This window comes from Chrysochloris asiatica, unplaced genomic scaffold (genome assembly GCF_000296735.1).
Source record: "Chrysochloris asiatica unplaced genomic scaffold, ChrAsi1.0 scaffold00403, whole genome shotgun sequence".
NCBI lineage: Eukaryota > Metazoa > Chordata > Mammalia > Afrosoricida > Chrysochloridae > Chrysochloris > Chrysochloris asiatica.
The window spans coordinates 48,366-72,601 of record NW_006408921.1 but is presented as its reverse complement, the minus strand read 5'-3'; positions in this window follow the sequence as shown (position 1 = coordinate 72,601).

Sequence of the window (24,236 nt, the reverse complement as noted above, 5' to 3'; positions counted from 1 at the left end):
GAGGTGTCATACATATTAATAGCTGCAGTTTTTGATCATCATCAGTAAAGCTTCAAGTCCTCTTCACTTCCCACAAGCAAGGTTGTGCTATCTGCAAATTACAAGTTGTTAATGAGCCTTCCTCCAATCCTGATACCGTAGTCCTGTTCATATAGTCCAGCATCTCAGATTATTTACTTAGCATATAAATTGAATAAATATGGCAAAAGGACACAACTCCAACACACACCTTTCCTGACTTTAAACTACATACTAACCCCTTGTTCTGTTTGTATCTGTTTGGAATTATCTTCAACAAAATTTTAATGATACTGTTAGATGTTTTGTACATTCATTGGACCATTTCTTAGGAATGGAAACAAATATAAATCTCTTGCAGCTGGTTGGCCAGGTAACTGTCTTCCAATTTTCTTGGTACAGACAAGCGAGTACTTTCAACATTGAATCCATCTGTTGATGCATTTCAATTATTATTCTATCAATTTCTGGAGCTTTGCTTTTGGCAAATGCCTTCATTGCAGCTTGGATTACTTCTTCAGTACCATCGGTTCTTGATCATATGCTGCCTCATGAAGTGCCTGAATGTTGACCAATAATTTTTTGTACAGTGACTCTGTGTATCCCTTCCATCTTCTTTTAATGCCTCCTGCATTATTCAATATTGTGCTTGTATTCAATATTCAACTGAGGGCTTGAAGTTTTTTTATCTTGAGAAATGTTGAGCATGTTCTTCCTTTTTTGTTGTCTAATTCTAGGTCTTTGCCAGTCCAGTATAGGTGTGTAAATGTATATGTATATATAATAGCTTGGAAAGCCTTAAATAGAGCCAAGCTTTGAATGTATGGCCCCTTCTAGCTAAGAGAGTCTCCTGGAGCCAGTTATATTCAAGGGAAATGTGAGATTGAGAAGGATATCCAGGAGTCATGCTAATAAATTAACTATAGCTGCTGCTGTGTAATAAATCATGTATTATCTCTAACTTATCTCAGATCTTATTGATCAGTAATTCAGAAAAAGAACATATATGACATCCATGATGACTGAGGACTCATCACCGGGGAGCTGTAATCATCTGAAAGCTTGACTGGTTGGAGGAGACACTTCCAAGGTGGTTGATTCACTTACATGGCTGGAAAGTTGGTGTTGGCTGTTGGCAAGTGTCATATATATATTAATATCATGGCCTATGGACATGCTAGCCCATATGTTCTCACAGCTATCCCCAGAGTAGTCAATCCAAAGCATGATCAGCAATGTCTTTTATATCCTAACATTGTAAGTCACACATTGGCACTTCTGTAAAATTCTATTGGTCACATAGTTCAGTGATTCAGTGTGGGAGGGGACGTCACAAGGGCCTGAATACCAGGATGAGAGGGTCTTTTGGAGCCACTTAGGAAGCTAGCTATTACAGCTATGTAATCAATTAGGAAAGCAATCACCTAGCTCCTATGGTTTAAGACAGTGAAGACAAATTCTGAGCTTGATCATATTTAACTACAAGGAAATTGGCGTGAGATCCAAGGAAACATGCCTCAGATTTCTATTGAAGTTTTCCTCTTCTGTCTTAGCTTATGCTGTTACATGAATCCCTTTACTGCCATATTCCAGTCATGATCATTTTCTTGAACTCCAAATTTATTTCCATTTGTCCCAACAACTCTGTCTTCCCTTCAGCATCTTGAATGCATCACGTTCTTCCAGACTTCAGGGTCTCTGTACAAGTTCCTCTTGCCAAGAATACTGCCAATCTTTACTTCCCACTCGTCACCTGGTTAGCTCCTATTCATTATTTACATCTCATGTCAAATGTCACTTTCTTTGAGAAGTCTTCTTTGGCCTCTTCTATAGTAGACGGTTTTAACATATACTGATGTTTACATTGGATTACATCTCAATGTAAAGAAAACAAAAATACTCACCACTGGACCAATAAACAACAGTCTTATCAACGGAGAAAAGATTGAGGTTGTCAAGGACTTCATTCTTCTTGGATAAACTATCAGCACTCGCAGAAGCAGCAGTCAAGAAATCAAATGATGTATTGCATTAGGCAAATCTGCTGCACAAGACCTTTTTAAAGTGTTGAAAAGCAAAGATGTCAGCTTGATGACTAAGGTGTGCCTGACCCAAGCCATGGTATTTGCAATAACCTCATATTCATGTGAAAGCTGGGCAGTGAATAAGGAAGACCATAGAATAATTGACACATTTGAGTTATGGTGTTGGAGGAGAATATTGAAAGTGCCATGGGCTGCCAAAAGAACAAACAGATCTGTGTTGGAAGAAGTGCAGCCAGAGTGCTCTTTGGAGGCCAGAATGGCCAAATTTCGTCTCTCATACTTCAGACATATTGTCAGGAGGGACCAGTCGCTGGAGAAGGATATCATGTTTGGTAGGGTGGAGGGTCAGAGAAAAGGAGGAAGACCGCCAAGGAGATGGATTGGCTAGGTGGCAGCATCAATGGACTCAAGCATGGCAACAATAGTAAGGTTGGCCCAGGATCAGGCAGTGTTTCATTCTGCTGTGCATAGAGTTGCTATGAGTCAGTACTGACTCGATGGCACCTAACAGCAACAATAGTAGACTGTATTGTCCAAAGATGGCCACACCAATACATCTCCTATCCCATATGGTCTTCTTTCAATGTGATGCTGAAGTTGCTACATTAAGAGGCAGAACTGTGTTCTCTCACTTATAACTTAGGTGAAGCTTTGTAACTACCTTGGTCAAAAGAATATGGCAGAAGAGATGCTGTGTGATTTCTAAAGATAGGTCATAAAAAGCAGCATGGCTACTTTCTCTTTCTCTTTTTATACTTGCCAATTAAATTCAGCCACCATTTATTTCAAGTCCAAAGAAGTCCATGCAGAGAGAACACATGGAGAGAATAGCTTGGAGAGTCATTCAGGTCCCCAGTTGAAAGCCAGTATTGCACATCAAATGTGAATGAATGAATCTTCAGATGATCCATCCTTTAGTCATCAACTTCCAGCTGAGCTCCCAGACATCATGAAGTGAGCTGAACTGCCCCCATGGTGCCTTGTTGGAAGTGGTGCTAGGCAGACAATATAATGGATAATTTGTACACGGCTCCAAAATGAGTATGTTTTACATCATGTAACTGCTCATGCTGGGCTTTCCATTGGGATTACCTTTTCATGCTTCTCTCCATCCTGCTTACTATTCTTGGTCTTCCAGTTTTCATCTCATCAGTTGCCATCTTTAGAATATTTTATCTTCTTTGTCCTCTAAGGCTGAGTTGGGTGCTTCCTCCTCTCACTTCCAAAGACCACTGTGCTTAGCTCCCATCTAGCACTACATCATCATCCTCCCTCCCTCTTTCTTTCATTTCCCTTTTCCCTCCCTGTCTTCTGTCCTCCTTCTTTATTTTTTCTTCTTTCCTCTCTCCCACCTTCTTTTTCTTTCTTTCCTTCCATCCATCTCCCCCACTAGATTGTGCCTATTTGAAAAGAAATAGTGTTTCTAGTGCCTAGTTCAGGGTCTTGCATTTAGTAGATGCTTGATAATTATACATAGAATAAAAATTAATCTGGGCTCCTGAGGCAATTGCCCTCAAAATGAACTCCTCTGCACCCTGGTGTGAGCAGATGGATTAACTGCTGTGTGTTGGGTCCAGAGAGAGGCCAACTTACCACACAACTGCCCAGATGTGGAACATCTTCAGGCTGTTTGGGGAGGGCTAGGATGCCCTGACAGATGGTAGAGGGCTGAAGGCCCCTGGGTCCATGGGCCCACAGTCTTTTTGAGCCTCAGTGTTGCTGAGAGGCCCCAGGAGGCCTCACAAACATCTAGAGGAGTAGGTAGTTCAAGGAGAAAGCATCCAAGCCAGATGTTGAGCTTCCTGTGGAAGGAATAACCAATCCTGGGCTGGGGTTCTTGATGTCTACTTGTGTGAGTGTTTGGGGCTGTGCACGCGTGAGATCACATTGATAGCAGGCTTGTTGGTTTGGATTAAGATGGCTAAATAGGAGATTAAGGGTTCTGGCAGACACAACAGCTGGAGCTGCCATTTATTGGGTACTTACTTTGTGCCAAAGCACTATGCTGACCTATGCGCTTGTATGTTAACTGCATTTAACTCTATGAGGCAGAAACTCCTATAAGCTCTGTAGAGGAAATCAAAGTTCAGAGAGGTTAAGTAACTTGCCCGAAGTCTTAAAGAGTAGCTCTGGGATTTGCACTTATGTGTCTGACTCTAGGGACTCAACTCCATTTACAGTAGTATCTGTTGAGAATGACCCAGGCTCCTAATAGAAGGTGTTGGTATGTGGGTCATCCAGATGTAGTTTCTGTAAGAACATTGGCTGAGACTTAGGGTCTTTTGAGTTGGAGTGACTGAGCCTGGTAGAGTTAGACTGTGAGCTGAAAATGGTTGAAACAGTAAGCCTTGGACACTTCCATTTGTGACCCACATTTTCTTTTAGCATTATATATTTAATATATGGACTGCTGGTGCCATACCCCACCTTTCCTCATACATTCTGATAAAGCCATTATATTGTGGGAAAAGCCGGGTATCTGGTGTTTGGAAGCTTAGGTTTGAACTGTGGGTCTGTTTCTTCCTAGCTGTTTGTCTTCGATCACATGGTTTTTAGTGTCTGGGTAACTCGTAACTCTTGAATTTTCCCTACAAAGTTGACCCTGAACCAAGAACTTGGGTTTAAGTTATTTATTCAGGAGGTAATTCCAAGAAGTGCAGTGAGAGAATGGGGGTCCAGACCAGGAAGAGGAGGCAGCCAATACAGGGTCTGTGAGTGAGTATGGTGGGGCAACTGGGCTTGGACTCTCTGATAAACCATAGAGAACACACCTTATAATTGTTCCATAGAAAGGAAGGAAGTTGGGTTGTTTATCCACCAATTGCCCAGTGGCTAAGGGTTGTTTCTGGGATGATATCCCTAGCTCTTCAGCCTGCTCTCCTTCTCCTGTGGGAGCAGAGTTTACTCCTTTGGTGGCAAGAGGAAGGACCCAGGTAGAGAGATGGAGGTGAATGAGATGAGAATCCTTAGAAAATTCAAGAGCCATTCATGGGAACTACAGATAAATGAGTAGTGGTTACGAATCGGGCTGTGAACCTTAAGGTCAGCAGTTCGAAACTACCAGCTGCTCCGCGGGAGAAAGATGAGGCTTTCTACTCCCGTAAGGATTTACACCCTCGGAAACCCTGTACAGGGTCGCTATGGGTCGGAACCGACTCGAAGGCACTTAACAACAACAACAACAACAACAGATAAATGAAGCAATGTATCTGTGAACCCTAAATACCACTGATCATAATGAACATGGATGACCTCATAACGTGTCCCATATACTTCGTTTCAAATTTCCTCATTTTGAAGAAAATTACCAACAAAGGTACCAAGGATTGTCTTAACTAATCACTAGCCTAAGAGTTGCCTGGTTTGTGAAGAATTTTCCAAATTGATTTTTTGTTATAGCTGTAAATTTTCATAACTAAGGTTCTGAATGCATACTCTGGACAGCGTTACTGCAGAGGCTGAGTAGAATGAAAGTTCAGAAGCCATGGGATAGAGCTTTTGCTAAATTACAAATAGACTGCAGTGGCAGATAGCCCCTCACATGTCAGTATCTTACAAAATGCAGGCATTTATCTGTCTTGTGTTCCATATTATCAACTGCAGTTATTGACTGTAGTTACGCTTAGTGTGGACTCTGATACTTCCATTTGTGACCCATGTTCAAGGAGTCATCCAACTTGGGACATGTTATTCTCATGATAGAAGGGAAGAGCAAGAGAACTGGAAGACACTTGAAACACATCTTCATTTCTGTATGGATCCAGGATATATCACATCCACTTACATGACATTGTCAAGACCAAAGTCAATGGGATGGGAATGTGTAATCCTTTTTCAGAAAATGATGGAGTAAATGATTCTAGCAATAATACTGCCTACCACAGAATATAGACTCCTAGTATGACACTGTAGGTAAGCACTGGACTTCCAACTACAAGGGCAGTGGCTCAAACCCACCAGCCAGGCACTCCTTGTAAACCTTATGCTGGATTGCTTTGAGTAGGATCTGACTTGAGGACACTTAACACAACACCACCGCCACCTTAAGAGTTCTCCAGCAGATATTTTCAGTAGCATAAGGGAATAGGGGAGAGAAGGTGGAAGTCACAATTAAGATTTTAGGGAAGGCATGGATGATATGAAAGGAGCCTTGGTAGTATTGTTGTTGTTAAGTGCTGTTGAGTCAGTTCCAATCCATAGTGACCCTGTATAGGGTTTCTGAGGAGTAGCTGGTGAGCTTGAACTGCTGACCTTGCAGTTCAAACGGCTTTGCAGTATGGTGCATTAATCCACAGCTTGGTAGCATGTTTGTTGTTGTTGTTGTTAGGGGCCATTGAGTCAGTACTGACCCATAGCGACCCTAGGCACAGCAAAACAAAACACTGCCCTATCCTGGGCCAACCTCACTACTGTTGCCACGCTTGAGTCCATCAATGCTGAACTTGGCCAATCCATCTCATTGGGGGTCTTCCTCTTTTTCTCAGGCCCTCCACCTTACCAAACATGATATTCTTCTCCAGTGACTGGTCCCTCCTGACAATATGTCTGAAGTATGAGAGACGAAGTTTGGCCATCTTGGCTTTCAAGGAGCACTCTGGTTGCACTTCCAAAATGGATCTCTTGGTTCTTTTGGCAGCCCATGGCACTTTCAATATTCTCCTCCAACACCATAACTCAAAAGCATTAATTCTTCTATGGTCTTCCTTATTCACTGTCCAGCTTTCGCATCCATATGAGGTTATTGAAAATACCATGGCTTGGGTCAGGCACACCTTAGTCCTTAAGCTGACATCTTTGCTCCTCAACACTTTAAAAAGGTCTTGTGCCGCGGATTTGCCTAAAGCAATACATCGTTTGATTTCTTGACTGCTGCTTCCGTGAGTGTTGATAGTTGATCCAAGAAGAATGAAGTCCTTGACAACTTCAATCTTTTCTCTGTTGATAAGAATGTTGTTTATTGGTCCAGTGGTGAGGATTTTTGTTTTCTTTACATTGAGATGTAATCCATACCAAAGGCTGTGTTCTTCGACCTAAGTGCTAGGTCAGCATTTATAATATATCAGTTACTCCTTGAGAGAAAGATGAAGCTTTCTGTTCACATAAAGATCCACAGCCTCAGAAACCCTATACAGGGCTGTATGAGTTGGAACTGACTCTATGACACTCCTCCACCACCATGCGTGATGTGATAGCAGGAGAGAGCAGGAAGCACATGGGATGAGGATTGTATGGTTTCAGATGGTCTCATGGGTCAGTATCAGTGTCCATCTAGCCAAGGGCATCATGATGAAGACTTCAAGTAGCATGTGAGGATACCTTGATGTCTTCTGTGATATCAGCCCCCACGTTAGAAATGTGCTACTGGCTTGCACGTTCCTATATGCCTTACAAATTTCAAGAGCTCACCCCACGATTTTTTTCAATCTATTTATATATCTTCATTTACTTTCCTCCCCTCTTCCGATTGCTCCCTAATCAGCAGCTGATGATGCCCACCCCATAACCTGAATGTGATGTCATTGTTGGTATCGTTGAAGAAATAGCACTTAACAGTTGTTAAATAGGGGAGTTCATTTTTAGAAAACTGTCTGCTTACCTTCTCCTTCTTTACAAAGGTGATTAAGATTTATTTTTACTTGGATGAAAACAGCCTTCATTGATTTCTGCCCATAGAGGGATGGGAGGACACTTGCATTTGCCAGTGATGAAGTTAACCCTTTTCTGACTTCCAGTTGGATAGGTTAGGAAATGCCTTCCAGGGAAAATAATCAAAGTCAGAATTGTCTTGCTTTGTACAGAGACAACAAACCCTGATATCATAAATATGACCTCTCTATGCTAGGACTTCAACTCTTAAAAAGCTGTTTCCTGGGTGACTTCCTGGGGAGAGAATGATTTGCTCTTAAACTGACTAATAGTGGGGTCCATCCTCTCAGGCTGGGAGCTATACCTGCTTCCTCTTCCTTATTCTCCTAGGACCCTAGGATCCCTAAATGCTGTTCCCTTATTTTGCAAGAGACACACCTACATTTTCAGGTATTTGTTACAACAGCATCCCATTTTCAGGTACTAAAATCTGTATTAGTTTCCTATTGCTGCTATAACTGATTACCAAGAACTTGGTGTCTGAAAACCACACAGATTATTCTCATAACTTATAGTTCTGAAAGTCTGAAGTCTGAAATGGGCCTAATAGGACAAAAATCAAGGTGTTGGCAGGGTTGTGTTCCTCCTAGATGCTTCTTTGCCTTTTCCTGTATTCATCGGACACACATGTTCCTTGACTTGTGGTTCTCTTCCATCTTCAAGTCACCAACAGCCAGTCAAATCTTTCTCATGATGGTATCTTGCTGGTGTGGACTTGTCGTCCTTCCTTTGCTGCATTTAAGGACTATTGTAATGATGCTGGATAGTGCAAGAGGTCAAGTGCTTGGTTACTAACTAAAAGGTTGGCAGTTCTAATCTACTCAGAGGTGTCTTAAAAAATAGACCTAAGGATCTGCTTCCAGAAGACCATGGCATTGAAAACCCTCAGGAACACACTTCTACTTGAAATACATGGTTTGGCATGAGTAGGAATCAACTTGAGGGCAACTGTTGTTTTATTCTTTTCTGGGGGGAATTACATTGGACCCACCTGGGTAATCTAGGATATCATCTTTATTTTAAGGCCAACTAATTAAACCTGCCAACAGACTCAGCAATCCTGCAGGACAGAGTAGAACTGTCCCATAGCTTTCCAGGCTGTAAATCTTTATGGAAGCAGACTGCCACATCTTTCTTCTGCAGATCCACTGAAGCTTAACTATGTGTCACTAGGGCACCTGGCCAGCTAATTAGCAACCTCAATTCCATCTGCAACCTTAATTTCCTCTTTCCCATGTAACAAAACACATTCACAGATTCTGGGGACTAGGGTGTGTATATCTTTGTTGGGGGGGCGGTCAGGGCATTATTTTGTCTGCCACCAACCTAAATCTTTCCCCATGTCTTCAGTCTTACTGATGACCTTACTGTCCACCTATTTAGTTGTCAATACATCTCTTGGAATCTGGAAGACTAAAGACAATTTCCACAATGCTGAATTCTTCAGATATCAGTTGGGATCACTGATGTTGTTATTGTTGTTATGTGCCACTGAATCGGTTCTGACTCATAGCAACCCTGCATAGGATTTCCAAGGAGTAGCTGGTGAGCTTGAATCACCAATTTTGCAGTTCAAACAGCTTTGCAGTCTGGCACATTAACCCACAGCACCACACCAGGACTCCTGATAGATTAAATAAATTTGTATGGAACCTTCAAATTCTGAATTTTGTGCCATGATAAAATTTCTGGAAATTTTCAGTGGGGAGAGTATAATTACATTCTCATGGTAATCTAGTTCAGAACAGATTTTTAAAACAGTTTTTATTGTGAATTAAGTGATAGTTTTACATGGGAGAACATTAGCTTTACCTTCATCCTATCATATTTCATTTCACTGCAATGATTACAATCCCATCCATGCATCATCAAACAACAAAAGGGTACACTCTGCAAGCCTGTCCCCCTGGCCATTGGCACACAGACCCTCTCCTTCTCTGGGTCTAGAGTCCTCAGCTGCTCTATCTCTCCACGTCTTCATCTTTGCCTCCATCTCTGGCACCATTGCTTCTCTGGTTAGGGTCCCACACTCCTCTCTTCTCCCTTGATGGTCCCAGGGACATCCACTCCTGGACTGCCAAATCAACCACTCCCCTCCTTTTGTTACAAAATGTCTACCTTTACATTTCCAACACTTACAGTCAATCCTGATATCAATTATTCACTGTTGAACCACAAGAGTCTTGTACCCATCTCCTTTCACCATCCCCATCCAGACAGGTTGGAAACTACTAAGAGGAGATTCTATCTTCCCTCACACCCTCTGGAGCTAGGCTCCCTCTTGAAAGCTTATAAGCCAGTCAGTTCTTGCCTTTGTAATCCTCCCACTTTGGGTAGTCCATGTCTAAGTTGCCCATCCTGTCAACCCTGTGTACTAAGGGTGGGTGGGTGGGGGAAATGATCCTTGTTATAAAGATTTGTTCCCTCCTTTGAGCTACTACATCTATAAGTATAGGTCAAATTCATCAAATTGTATCACAGTACTCTTTTTTTCCTCTTCTTTCTTCTTCTAGGCGAGTTCTGATCATACAGCCATTGAAGCCAGGTAATATGGGTACTATCTGCAAGTATGAGTGTTCTTGTGGATCTCCCCTCACTTCATATCATCTGGATGTTTCACTCTCCACTCTAGTCATCTGTGGCCATGTCCCTGTCTCTGGGCCCAGGAGTCCCCAGGTCTTTATATACTGCTGGCCAACCAGGTCTCAACCCGGTTGACAGGAGTCTATTGAACATGGTTGGATGTAGGTCACAACTTCAATTGCTGTTTTTCCTTCAATTCCCCTTATTGGTGACCAACGTGATCACCAGCAAGATCACATGCCTGTTTGTGTATTACCCTTGAGTCTGAGTCTTGGAAGTGAGTTTGCCCTGAGGGGACCCTACTGCTTGCCTTGATGGCTCCTGGGTGAACAACTTGTGTTTTTTTTTGTTTTTTTTTAATGTTTATTGTGAATTATATGATAGTTTACATGGGGGAACTTCAGTTTTACATTCATTCCATCATATATCATCTCACTGCCATGGTTCCAATTCCCTCCATGCATCATCAACCACCCAAAGGGTATATTCCAGAAACCCGCCCCCTACACTTCCCCCTCCTCCCCTCAGTTTTCGGGCCACAGTCCCTTTCCCTCTCTGGGTCCAAAGTCCCCAGTCACTTCATCACTCCACGTCATCATCACTGTCTCCATCTCAGGCATCTCTGTTTCTCTGGGCAGGGTCCTGCCCTCAACTCTTCTCTGTTGATAGTCCCAGAGACCTCCGCTCCTATCCTGGAGAATTAATCACTCCCTTCCTTGTTACAAAACGTCTACCTTTGCATTGCCAACCCTCATAGTCCGTCCTGATAAGCATTATTCACTACAGTATCATGAGTTACCCATCTGTATCTCCTTTCATCAGCTCCGCCCAGACAGATTGAATAGTACCTACTGGAGCTTCTGCCTTCCGCCATGCTCCCTAGCACTAGGTTCCCTCTTGAAAGCTTGTAAGCCAGTCACTTCTTGCCTTTGTAGTCCCCCCCTCCCAATTTGAGTATCCAATGTCCAAGCTGCCCTTCTCCGTCCACTCTGTGTGTGGGGGTATGTGTGAATGTTTTTGCTGTGAGGATTTGTTCCCTCGACAACTTGCTTGCTTTTGTAGTAGTCAATCAGATTGCCATTATTGTTTTTTATTTTCCCTGCTGGTCTTTCTTTCAAGAAGTATCTTCTGTTCTTCTAGCTGCTCCAGGCTGGTATGCTTTTCCTTTCAAGTGGAAATTTCCCACCTCAGAAGATTTTGGATGGTGATCAGGATTTCACCAAGGGTCTTTGCAATGCAATGGCTCCACAGGAAGCCTCCTTCACCGGGAAAGTTCTAGCCCCATTTTAGGTATTCCAATCAGTTGTAGGCTGAAAATGAATTTACAAGGTTTCTATGGTGATGTTTCTGGCTATTCATTTTCCTCCTCCTCAAAGGTCTATTTTACAATAGTAGGCAAGGGGAACCAAGATTCAAAAGACAACCAGCGTCTTAACATTATTTCCCCTCTATTACCCATTCAAACCATGCAGCAATCCCTGTATCCCAGAGCCCTCTTGTTCCAAGGTGGTCCATACATCATTATTTACCTCTGTCCCACTTTGCCCATGCAAACCTGCCTAACTGTTCTTCCATCGACCTTGTTCTTCCATTACCCTCTCCCTTCTTGTGTATTGCCCCCACCCACAGCACCCATACTATCCTGTGTCTAGTCCCTACCCTGTGCTCCACCTTTCCCTCCCTCCCCTCACCCACCCCAAACACCCCAGTAACCAGCAGATAATTTTTTTTTTTTTTTTTGCCCCTGTAAGTGTGGGTACTTTTTCTTAATGTTTTACAATAATGGTCCTATGCAGTATTTCCCCTTTTGTGACTGACTAATTTCACTGAGCATAATGTCTTCAAGGTTCAACTATGATGATATGCGGTGACTTGCAGCTTCCTTGTTATTCTTCAAGGTAGCTTAGTATTCCATTGTGTGTATTTATCAAGCAAAACATTGTGTGTGTTTATCCATTCTTCCATTGATGGGCACTTAGGCTGTCTCCATCTTTTTGCTATTGTAAATAGTGCTGCTATGAACATTGGTGTGCACATATCTACTCGTGTTATGGCTCATATTTCTTGTGGATAAATACCAAGTAGAGGAATTGCTGGATCACAAAATATTTCTATTTCCAACTTTCTGAGGAAGCACTGTGTCATTTTCTAGAGTGGCTGGACCATTTTGCAATCCCACCAGCAATGTAGGAGGTTCCCAGTTTCTCTGCATCCTCACCAGCATTTACTGCCCTCTATTTTTTATTTTATTTTTTTTGATCTTTGCTATCATTGCTGGTGTGAAATATCTCACTGTTGTTTTGATTTGTATCTCTTTAATGGCTAGTGAGTGTGAACATTTCTTCATATGTTTGTTGGCTGTCGAGATCTCCTCTTTGGTGAAGTGTCTGTTCATGTCCTCTGCCCATTTTTAAATTGGGTTATTTGCCTTTTTTTTTTTTTCTGTAGAGATGTTGTAGTTTCCTATATATTTCAGAAATTATTCCTGTGTCTGATGCATCATTGCAAAATATTTTCCCCCATTCTTTGGGCTCCCTTTTTACTCTTTTGGTGAAGTCTTTTGATGCACATAAGTTTTTAATTTTCAGTATGTCCCAATCATCTGTTTTGTCTACTTTTGTTTGAGTAATTTTCAAAATGTTTGGTAGTCTGTATGTGCCCTGTATTAGACACCTCACATTTGTCCCTATTTGTCCATTGATGGCCTTCATAATTCTGGGATTCACATTAAGTCTTTAATCCATGCTGAGTTGGTTTTTATATAAGATATGAGATAAAGGTTTGTATATCACTTTCCAGTTCTTCCAGCACCATCTGTTGAAGAGACTATCTCCTCCCCATGTGATAAACTTAGGCCCTTTGTTGAAAACCAGTTGGCTGTATGTGGATGGGTTAATTTCTGGATTCTTGATTCCATTGATCAATGTATCTATTGTACCAGTGCCCAGCTGTTTTGACCACTGTAGCTGTGTAGTAAATTTTGATATCAGGGAGCGAGAGGATAAGCAAATAACTGCTTATCCTGGCTCTCTTTCCTTTCTATATAAAGTTTGTCACTGTCATGTTCTTTGAAGAATATCATTGAAATCTGGATTGGGATTGCATTCTATGTGTAGATTGCTTTGGGCAGTAATGACATTTTCGCAATGTTAAGTCTTTCTATCCAGAAGCATGGTATATTCTTCCATTTTTGTAGGTCTCTTTTGGTTTCTTGTAGTAGCGCTTTGTAGTTTTCTTTGTATAGGTCCTTTGTTTCTCTGGTTACCTTTATTCCTAGATATTTCATCCTTTGGGCAGCTATTGTAAATGGTATTGCTTTCCTAATGTCCTTTTCAGCGCTGTCATTGTTACTATAGAGGAATCCAACTGATTTTTTGTATGTTACTTTATATCCTGCCACTTTGCTGAATCTTCCAATAATGTTTAATAGCTTTTTTACTGAGTCTTTGGGGTTTTCTATGTATCGGATCATATTGTCTGAATATAGAGAGAGTTTTATATCCTCTTTGCCAACTTGGATGCCTTTAATTTCCCTATCTTGCCATATAGTTCTGGTAAAGACTTCCAGCACAATATTGAATAGGAGTGGTGACAAAGGGCATCCTAGTCTGGTTCCTGTTCACAGAGGGAAGGCTTTCAGTTTCTCTCCATTGAGAATAATGTAGGCTGTTATATGCTCTTAATTATGTTGAGGAAATTTCCCTTCAATTCCTACTTTGTTGAGTGTTTTTTTTTTTAATCAGGAATGGACGTTGGATTTTGTCAAATGCCTTTTCTGCATCAATCGATATGATCATATGGCTCTTTTCTTTTTTCTTATTTATATGGTGGATTTTGTTATTTTTCCTATTGTTGAACCATTCTTGCATCCTTGATATGAATCCCACTTGGTCATGATGTATTATTATTTTTTATGTGCTGCTGGATTATATTGGGTAAGATTTTGTTGTTAATTTTTGCATCTATGTTCATGAGGGATATTGGTCTATAAATTTCTTTCTTAGTGATGTCCTTCCCTGGTTTTGGTATGAGGGTTATGGTTGCTTCATAAAATGTATTAGGATATTTTCTATCCTCTTCTATATTCTGAAATAATTTGAGTAGAATTGGTGACAGTTCTTCCCTGAATGTTTGGTAGAACTCACCTGTGAAGCCATCTAGACCCGGACTTCTTTTGGTTGAGAGTTTTTTGATGACATTATCAATTTCTTCTTTTGTTATGGGTCTGTTCAAGTTTTCTACTTCACTCTGTGTAAGTTTATGTATGTAAGTCGTGTTTTTCTAAAAATGTTTTCAGATTTGTTGGAATACAACTCTTCATACTATTCTGTTATTATCTTCATTTCCTTTAATTCTGTTGTGACATCACCCATGTGGTTTCTAATGCATGTTATTTGTGTCTTCTCCCTCTTTTCTTTTGTTAGGTTTGCCAATGTTTTGTCAATTTTATTAATCCTTTCAAAGTACCAGCTTATTGTCCTGTCGATTCTTTCTATAGTTTTTCTGTTTTCTATCTCCTTTATTTCTGCTCTAATCTTTATTATTTCTTTTCTTTTGGTGACTATAGGTTCCCTCTGTTGGTCTGTTTCTAATTGTTGGAGATGCTGTGTTAATGTGTTAACTTTGGTTATTTCTTCTTTTTGGATGTCTGCAATAAATTTTCCTCTTAGTACCGCTTTCACCATGTCCCAAAGATATTGATATGTTGTGTTTTCATTCTCATTTGTTTCTAGAAACTTTGTGAGTTCACGTTTAATTTCTTCTATTACCCACTTGCTTTTCAGAAGGGTGTTTCAGTTTCAGTTCCCATGTATTTGACTTTATTTCATTGGTCTTCTTATTGTTGGTTTGTACTTTGATAGCATTGTGGTCTGAAAGGGTGCTTTGTAGTATTTTGATATTTGTAAATTTATGGAGGTTTGCTTTGTGACCAAACACGTAGTCAATTCTGGAGAATGTTTCATGTGTACTGGAAAAGAATATGTATTGTGCTGTTGTTGGGTTGAATGCTCTCTATACATCTATGAGGTCAAGTTGGTTGATTGTGCTGTTTAGTGCCTCTGTATCTTTGTCGAGTTTCTTTCTGGTTGTTCTATCTATTTTCAAAAGTGGCATATTAAAATCTCTCACAATAATCGTTAATTTGTCTATTTCTTTCTTCAATTCTAGTAGGGTTTGTTTTATAATCTTGGTACTCTTTCATTGGGAGCATAGATATTTATTATGACTATGTCATCTTGCTTAATTGACCCTTTAATCATGAGATAGTGTCCTTCTTTATCTCTTAAGCTGGTTTTTGTCTTAAAGTTTATTTTATCAGAGATTAGTATTGCCACTCCTGCTTGTTTTTTATTGCAATCAGCTTGGTATATTTTTTTCCATCCTTTGACTTTCAAACTTTTTTTGTCTCTGTGTGTGAGATGTGTCTCTCTCAGACAGCATATTGTAGGATCTTGTTTTCTTATCCATTCTGCCACTCTCCATCTCTTAACTGGTGCTTTTAATCTGTTTACAGTTAGTGTAATTATCAATAGGGATGGATTAATTGCTGCCATTATGTTTGCTTTTTGTGGTGTTGCTGTTTTCTTTGTTCTGTGTGTCTTCCTTTGCTGAGTTCATGCTTTTTGTGTTCTTTCTTGTGAGTTTCCTCATAGTTTTAATGTTTCCATGTTCTTCTTGGATTTTCATTTTCTTGGTCTGTTGTGAGGTTAATTTTCTTTAAGGTTATCTTATAGTCCATTATCTTTTCCCTCCATTTAGTGCAGTCTATTTTATCCTGTAATCTACCTGACCTTCTCACAATCAGGATCTCTGTTCCTATGTGTTTACCTTCTTTTACATTGTAATTGTTTTGATCTTAGACTGACCTCTCAGATTCTCTGAGTTTGTTCTTATAGTTTTATTCTGTTCTCGACTCTTCCTTCTGTCAATTTAGTTCTGGGAGGTGCTGCCACGTATGTCAATCTCTGGTTATTGTCTGTTCTTGTTGGTTCTCAGTCCACAGAACTCCCTTTTGGATGCTTTGTAGTGCAGGGTTGGCTTTGGGAAAAATACCTTAGCTTCAGTTTATCCTGGAATGTTTTGATTACACTGTCATATTTGATTGATAGCTGCTGGATAAAGGATTCTTGGTTGGCAGTTTTTTTCTATCATGGTTTTATATATGTTTCCCCATTGTCTTCTTGCTTGCATGGTTTCTGGTGAGAGATCCAAGCATAATCTGACTTGCTTGTCTTTGTATGTACCACTCATCTTTTCCCTGTCTGCTTTCAGGATTGTCTCCTTATCTTTGATTTTGGGGAGCTTGACTATATGTCTTGGTGATTTTCTTTTGGGGTCTATCCTTCCTGGGGTTCGTTGAGCTTCTTGAATGTTTATCTTTTCACTTTTCAGGATGTTAGAGAAATTTTCTTCCAACAGTTCTTTAACTATTTCTGTTAACTATGCCAGTAATTCTTAAGTTATTCCTCTTCCTGTTGTCCAACATGAGTCTTAGATCTTCTTCAGATTTTCTTTTATCCTTTTTTTCTGCTTGTTCTTCTATCTTAGTGGTACTGAGAGACTTGTCTTGCAGATCACTAGTTCTGCCTTCCATCTCATCTATTCTACTCCTTTGCCCTTTCAGTGTATTGTCCATTTCTGATATTCTTTATTGATCATTTGGACCTCTTTCTTTAGGTTTTGAATTGTTTCCAATGCTGTATCTATCTTATTTGATTGTTCCTGTAGCACTTTCCTGGCTTCTTCCTTATTTTTCTCAACTCCATTGTAAAGTGTTTTAAAACAATATAATCATTTTTGTGAATTCCTTCTCAGGCATTTCCAAGGCATGCCCTCCTTTCAGAATGGAGTCCAGATTCACCTCTAGGCCTTTTGTCTCAGACATTTTATCTTGTTTTTGGACATGTGCTGATATGATCATCTACTTTTGCTTCTTGGGCATGTTTAGTGTTTATCTGTGGCCTTGATACTTAATTATGTGTTTTGGTATTTTTTATGCTTTCTGGTTGCCTCCTTGTAGATGTGATCAGGATGTGGACTTTCCTTTTCACTCTTATTATTGCCTAACTCAGCAACTTTTACAGGTATTGTCTGCCTCCCTGGTGTATGGCAGTTGGTAATGGTTCTTGCCTGGATTTTGGTGTTTTATAGAGTGTGAATATAGCTTGACTATATGGCAGCAGTTGCTGTCTCTTATTGGGTAATGTAGGGAGAGAAAGAGTCCCCCCCAAAGTGGAAGGGGGAGCATAAAACAGCAAAAAGACACACACACACACAAACCCACCAAAACAACAACAACAAAAACTAGATTCAATACTGTAGTCTATAATTGCAGAAAAGGAAGAAGAGGGAGAGAAGAAAAAAAATATCTGTAGTCTAACATGAGTATGACTTTAATGTCCTCTCTTCAGCTTCTTGCCTTCAAAGCTGTCTGATAGGTTTCAAGATGTCACTGTTGGTTGTTACGCTGTACCTCAGGATTTAATTTAATTTTGGGACTGTTTCATTTTTAAACTCTCTTTTCCTCTTCACACCCCTTGTTCTGGCCTTTTCTGTATTAAAAAAAACTACAGTGCAACTGTTCAGGGCTGAGTCTTGGGCTGAAAGTATCTGTGCGAATGTGTGGCAGAAAAACCCACCTGTGGTGGGGGTGGGGAGTGTCCACTCACTCAGGCACCCCCTCTAGTCACCAGAATGGAGGTGTACAAAGAGTGGAGGGGGGCAATGAACAGATATAAAAAAAGAAAATCAAAATAAAGCCAAACAGATGAAGTCTATTGTCCACTTTTGTTCTGAGGTTCCTGTGGCATTTTTCTGTGGTGTGTCTGCTCCCCTGCTTAGTCTTGCCATTTGGTCTCACCCAAGTTGTTGGCTCCAGGTCACTGAGTCTGGCAGATTAAAAAATATGTGATTTCTTACTTCTGCTACAAATTCCCCTAGTCTTCAAACTTTAAAAATATTCCTACCTATGTGGTTCCAAGTTTTGGATCTCTGCCCTGAATCTGCTTTGCCTGGTATTCTATGGTATTGCTGATGGCGAACCTCACTGCACCTCTAACCTAGCTGCCATCAAGCCCCATCTCCTTGTCTTTAATTTTGGAGAGCTTGATTATGATATGTCTTGTTGATTTTCTTTTGGAGTCTATCCTTCCAGGGGTTCCTTCAGCTTCTTGAATGCTTATCTTCTTATCCTTCAAGATGTTAGGGAAGTTTTCTTCCAGAAACTCCTCTGTGGACTTCTGTGGACTATCTCCTCTGTGGACTTCTGTGTTCTTCTGTTCCACAATGCCACTAATTCTTAAGTTCTTCATGTTATCCAGCATGAATCTTAGACTCTATTCAGATTTTTAAAAATCCTTTTTTATGCTTGCTTTTGTATTTTAGCAGTATTCATAGATTTGTTTTACAGCTCGCTGGTTCTGGGCTTCGATTTCTTCAATTCCACTCCTTTTACTTTTCAGTGTATTGTCCATTTCTGATATTTTATTTTTAACCATCTGGACCTCTTTTTGCAGGTTTTGAATTGTTTCCAATGCTATATATCTATCTTGTTTGATTGCTCCTGTAGCACTTTCCTGACTTCTTCCTTATTTTCCTTGACCCCTCTGTGGAACATTTGAATTTGTCTCTATACTGTTCTTCTGAATTCCTTCTCAGACAGATCCAAAGCCTGCTCTTCTTCTAGTGGGAAGTCTATGTCTGCTTCCTGATCATTTGTCTCCGTTACTCTTTTCTGTTTTTGGACATGTGCTGAGATCTTTTGTTGTTTTTTTCTTGGAAATTTTTAGTAGTTAGGTGCATTTTCAATGATTAAATGAATGTATGTTGCTGTGTTGTTAAGCTTACTGAGTGTCTCCTAGTGGATGTGATCTGGAGATAGGCTTCCCTTTTCATGTGTATTGCCTACTAGCTGGTATTGACTCCTGTCCTGATGGTGGGATATTATTGGGTATGCATGTAGCTTGGTTATATGGCCACAAGTGCACTCTCTTTTTTGGGTAATGTAGAGAGAGAAAGCTCCCACTCCCAGGGAAAATGTGAGACCAAAAGCCCCCAAACCAGAAACAATATAAAAGCAGAGACAAAACCAAAAATAAAACCATAGCTGACTGTCCAGTAGCCTTTGCTGTACAGGTCAGTGTGCATACACAATAGAAACCTCCAGCAGTGGTTGGGGTGTCCACCTGCTCAGGCCCCTCCTCTAGTCCCCACCATAGAGATATGCAGATAGATATTGAGAAATGAATGGAAAAATTTTGTCCACTATTTTTATCCCTGAAGGTCAGCTAGGTATCTGTGTATGCATAGTGTAGTTCTCAAAATAGCTGTGTCATTGTATATAGTAGCTAGTGTTGGCTCTTGCCTTTTATGTTGGGGTTTTACAAGGTGCACATATGGTTTGGCTGTATGGCCAGACCTGCTGTTTCTTGCTAGGAAGGCAGGAATAAAGGGTCCTGCCCAGGTCAACTTTAGGGCTGTCCCAGAGTCAGATGTCATAAAAAGCAGCCAAAGGATCAGCCTGTGGGACAACTAGGACTCCCAGGGACCTCCTCCCTGTGCTGTGGGAAAGCTGTGGGTGCAACACAGGACCCTTTTGGGGGATGCGCTTCTACCCGCCTAAAGGTGTCTGGGATGGGCAGTGAGGGTGTGAGAGGGGAGAGGAGGAAATAAAAGTGTAAAATCCATCACACCTCTTTTTCTAGATGCCGTACCATGGTCTTTAGCACTGTATCACTGTATCAGGCTGGCTGTGGTCCTGCCCTCTGATCTCAGCTCAGGCCAAGGGGCCTGCAGTGAGTGCCCCAATCGATTAAGAAATTGCCTTTCTTTCTTTCTTTCCACAGTCAGATTTCTCCACAAGTGGGTGTGGAAAAGTGATGCCCTGCATCTTATATTAGATCCAGAACTCTGGAGCTGCTCCGGGAAAGTGCCTGTTCTGGTTTTCCTGTGTCTCTGCTGAGGAGCCTCTCCTACCTGTCTCTGCTTCTCCTGCCCCCAAACCGGAAGCCTCCAGAACAGATTTTATTGGGAAAAAAAATCCAGTTTATAGATTTTCTGACTGCATTAATCAGGGAAGGTTAAGGTTAAGTTGGTGGTAGTGGTGGTGGTGTGCTGTGGAGTCAGTTCTGACTGATAAGAACCCTGTATAGGGTTTCCAAGGCTGTAAATCTTTACAAGAGGAGAAAGCCTCATCTTTCTCCCATGGAACAGCTAGTAGTTTTGAACTGCTGACCTTGAGGTTAGTAGCCTGACTCGTAAACACTATGCTACCAGAGTTCCTTGGTTAAGTTATGTCACAGTAATAGGTTCACCTCCAAAAGTTTGTGGTCTAACACAGTAGTTCTTAGCCCCCACCCCCAACATGGACAGTTGGCAATATCTAGAGTAGTTTCTGGTTGTCATAATTCAGAAGTGCTGCTGGCATCCAGTGGAACCGCTTCCCTTAAAGTCTTCTGAGATTCTGGGGTGTTACTTCATTTGTAGGGAGCCCAGCACCTCTCTGGTACCTGTATACTACCAGATCATATGAAATCAGTGTTAGTGACCCTTCCAGTAGAGATATTTCTAGAATTGGGTTTGACTGGGAAATCAAAATCCAAAAGGTTGTTTTCTTGCACTTGATTATATAACTTATGGAATGGATTTGGCCAAATATATCATTTACCATTTGAATGCTTGCTCTTGGAAGAACCATCTTCTTTGAGATGGAAGGAAAATAGCATCCCTTTGTTCCCTTTTTTCCTTAACCTCCCCCCTCTTTTTTTTTTTTTTTTTTTGGAAAAGGTATTTATTGATCTCTGACAATGGAGGAGACACTGAGTTAGATATTTAATATAGAATGGCCAAGAAACACAGAAATGACTCTTGTTCTTAGGTAGCTTACAGTCTGTGGGGTCCAAATACATAAATGAGCTATCATATATGTAAAGGCACCAGTTATTCTTGAAGAATACAACTGGGAAAGGTAATGTTAAGTGCTGTTGAGTTGTTCCGACTCATAGTGATCCTGTTTAGGGTTTCTGAGGAGCAACTGGTGAGTTTGAAACACTGACCTAGCTGTTCAAACCAACCTTGAGGTCCAGTGCTTAACCTATAGTGCCACACCAGGACTCTGGGAAAGATATTGGTGCTGTGATAAAGAATAACAGAAAGACTCAATCAGTATAGGACTGAGAGATAAGGAAACATGATTGAGGAAATGATATCTGAGGTGAACTGTGGAGGATAAAAAATGAACTAAGTGAAAGGGACATAGGAAAGATCCTTATGGCCCATAAGAGCTTTTTGTACAAAAGCCTTCTTGGCAGGGAACTTCTGGCACTTCCCTGACCAGGCAGCACAGGTAGGGCAGGCTCTATAGAAAATGGGGGATGGTATCACACAAAGGAGGCCCACATCTAGTAGATAGACAGCTTTCGAGCAAACATAAAACTTTATGTTTCAACAGTCTGAACTTGCTTTTTTAAAAGAAGCAAATTGCTGAGGAATTACAGGCATTTTGAGCTTTTGCCTGCCTGCACTTGGCTCCCACTCCGGCGACTGCCTCCACCCCCTGCAGAGCTTAGAGTGCAGGGGCTGGAGCAAGCCCAATCAGAAAGCGCACGCTTCCAGAGGAGAGGAAGTATAAACAAGCAAGGCTGCAGGAGCTGACAAAGCCCTTCCCAAAGGGGGCTCCTTGCCATAGTAAGCTATATCAGTGTGGATATCAGGCAATTCAGAGTACCCATGGTACAGAGAGACAGAGAGAGGCATTCTTGACGTCATCAGACACAGACACTACTTGCCTGTAGCCACTACCCCGCCCTCCACTGCCTCAGCCTAGGCCAGACCTCTGCCCAGCCTCCAAGGCTCAGGCCCGCCCACCAAGGTCCAGGCCAGACACCCCCACCCCCACAAGCCCAGGCCCGCCCACTGAGGCCAAGGCCCACCCCGAGTCCCAACCTGCCCACAACCAGCCGCAGAGGCCTAGGCCCAACCAAGGCCAAAATTGTCAGTCTTACGGTGTTCTGATTTTATTTTTTTCTTTGGTGTCGGGTAATTGGTGCACTCACTGTTTGCCCACCTCCATTCTGGTGAATGGAGGTAGAACCTCACTGCGGGTGTTTTCCTCTGCCAAGAATCTGCACAGACACTTAGCCCAAGCTGAGACACTGATGTGTTTCCTTTTTGGGTTGTTTTTTACCATGGCTAGCAGAGGAGTCCTGCTGTACGTCTGTGGGTTAATGTGCCAGACTGCAAAGCCTTTTGAACTGCAAGGTCGGTGGTTCAAGCTCACCAGCCGCTCCTTGGAAACCCTATACAGGGTTGCTGTGGGTCAGAGTCAACTCCACAGCACTTAACAACAAGGAGAGGGAAGCAGAAGGGACTGAAAGAGAGTTAGGACATTAAAGACATACTTATATTAAGCTACAGATTTTTTCTTTTCTTTTTCCTCTTATTCTTCTGCCCATCCTCTCCCCCTTTTTTTTTTTGTGATTAGAGACTGCCATATTCAATCTTGTTTTTGCTGGTGCTGCATTTTTTTGTCTGCTTTTCTTTTTTTCTTTTTTTCTCATTTTTGTTTTTGTTTTTGTTTTTGATTTTGTTTTTGTTTTCTACCCGACTGGTGTTGTTTGGCTGATACATATCCTCCCTTCTGCTTTTGGAGGACTCTTTGTCTGCCTACATTACACAAGAAGAGTCAGCAACTGCTGCCAAATAGCCAAGCTGCAATAACACTTTATAAAACACCAAAACCCAGGCAAGAACCAATACCAGCTGCCATATACCAGGGAAACAGGCAACACCTGTGAAAGTTACTCTGAGTTAAGCAATAACAAGAGTGAAAAGGGAAGACCACATCCTGACGACATCTCCCTGGAAGCAATCAGAAACATAAAAAAAATTACCAAAATACATACTCAATTAAGTATTAGGGCCACAGATAAACATTAAACATATCCAAGAAGCAAAAGCAGATGACTATATCAGCACATGTCCAGAAAAAAGAAAATATCTGAGACAAATGAACTAGAAGTAGACCTGGACTCCATTCTGGAAGGATGGCAGGCCTTGGAAATGCCTGAGAAAGAATTCAGAAAAATGATTATAAAATGTTCAAAACACTTTACAATGGAGTTGAGAAAAATAAGGAAGAAGTCAGGAAATAGTTACAGGAACAATCAAACAAGATAGATACAGCATTGGTAACAATACAAAACCTACAGAAAGAGGTCCAAATGATCAATAACAAAATAACAGAAATAGAGAGCACTCTGAAAGGGCAGAGGAGTAGAATAGATGAAATGGAAGGAGGAATCAGTGAGCTGGAAGACATGTCTCTCAATACCACTAAGATTGAAGAACAAACACAGAAAAGGATAAAAATTTCGGAGGAAGGTCTAAGATTCATGTTGGACAACATGAAGAGGAATAGCCTAAGAATTATTGACATTCCAGACAAGAAGAATCACACAAGTCCACAGAGGAAATAGTTGAAGAACTGCTGGAAGAAAATTTCTCTAACATCCTGAAATGCAAAAAGATAAACATACAAGAAGCTCTACGAACTCCAGGAAGAGTAGACCCCAACAGAAAATCACCAAGACATATCATAGCCAAGCTCTCCAAACTCAAAGATAAGGAGATGCTTCAAAAAGCAGCCAGAGAAAACAGAAGGGTCACATACAAAGACAAGCAAATCAGACTAAGCTCAGATCTCTCAGCAGGAACCATGCAATCAAGACAATGGGGAGACATATATGAAACCCTGCAAGAAAAAAATTGCCAACAAATAATCCTTTATCCAGCAAAGCTATCAATCAAATATGATGGTGTGATCAAAACATTCCAGGATAAACAGAAGCTATGGGACTTTACCAAAGCCAACCCTGCACTACAAAACATCCTAAAGGGAGTTCTGTGGACTGAGAACCAACAAGAACAGACAACAACCAGAGATTG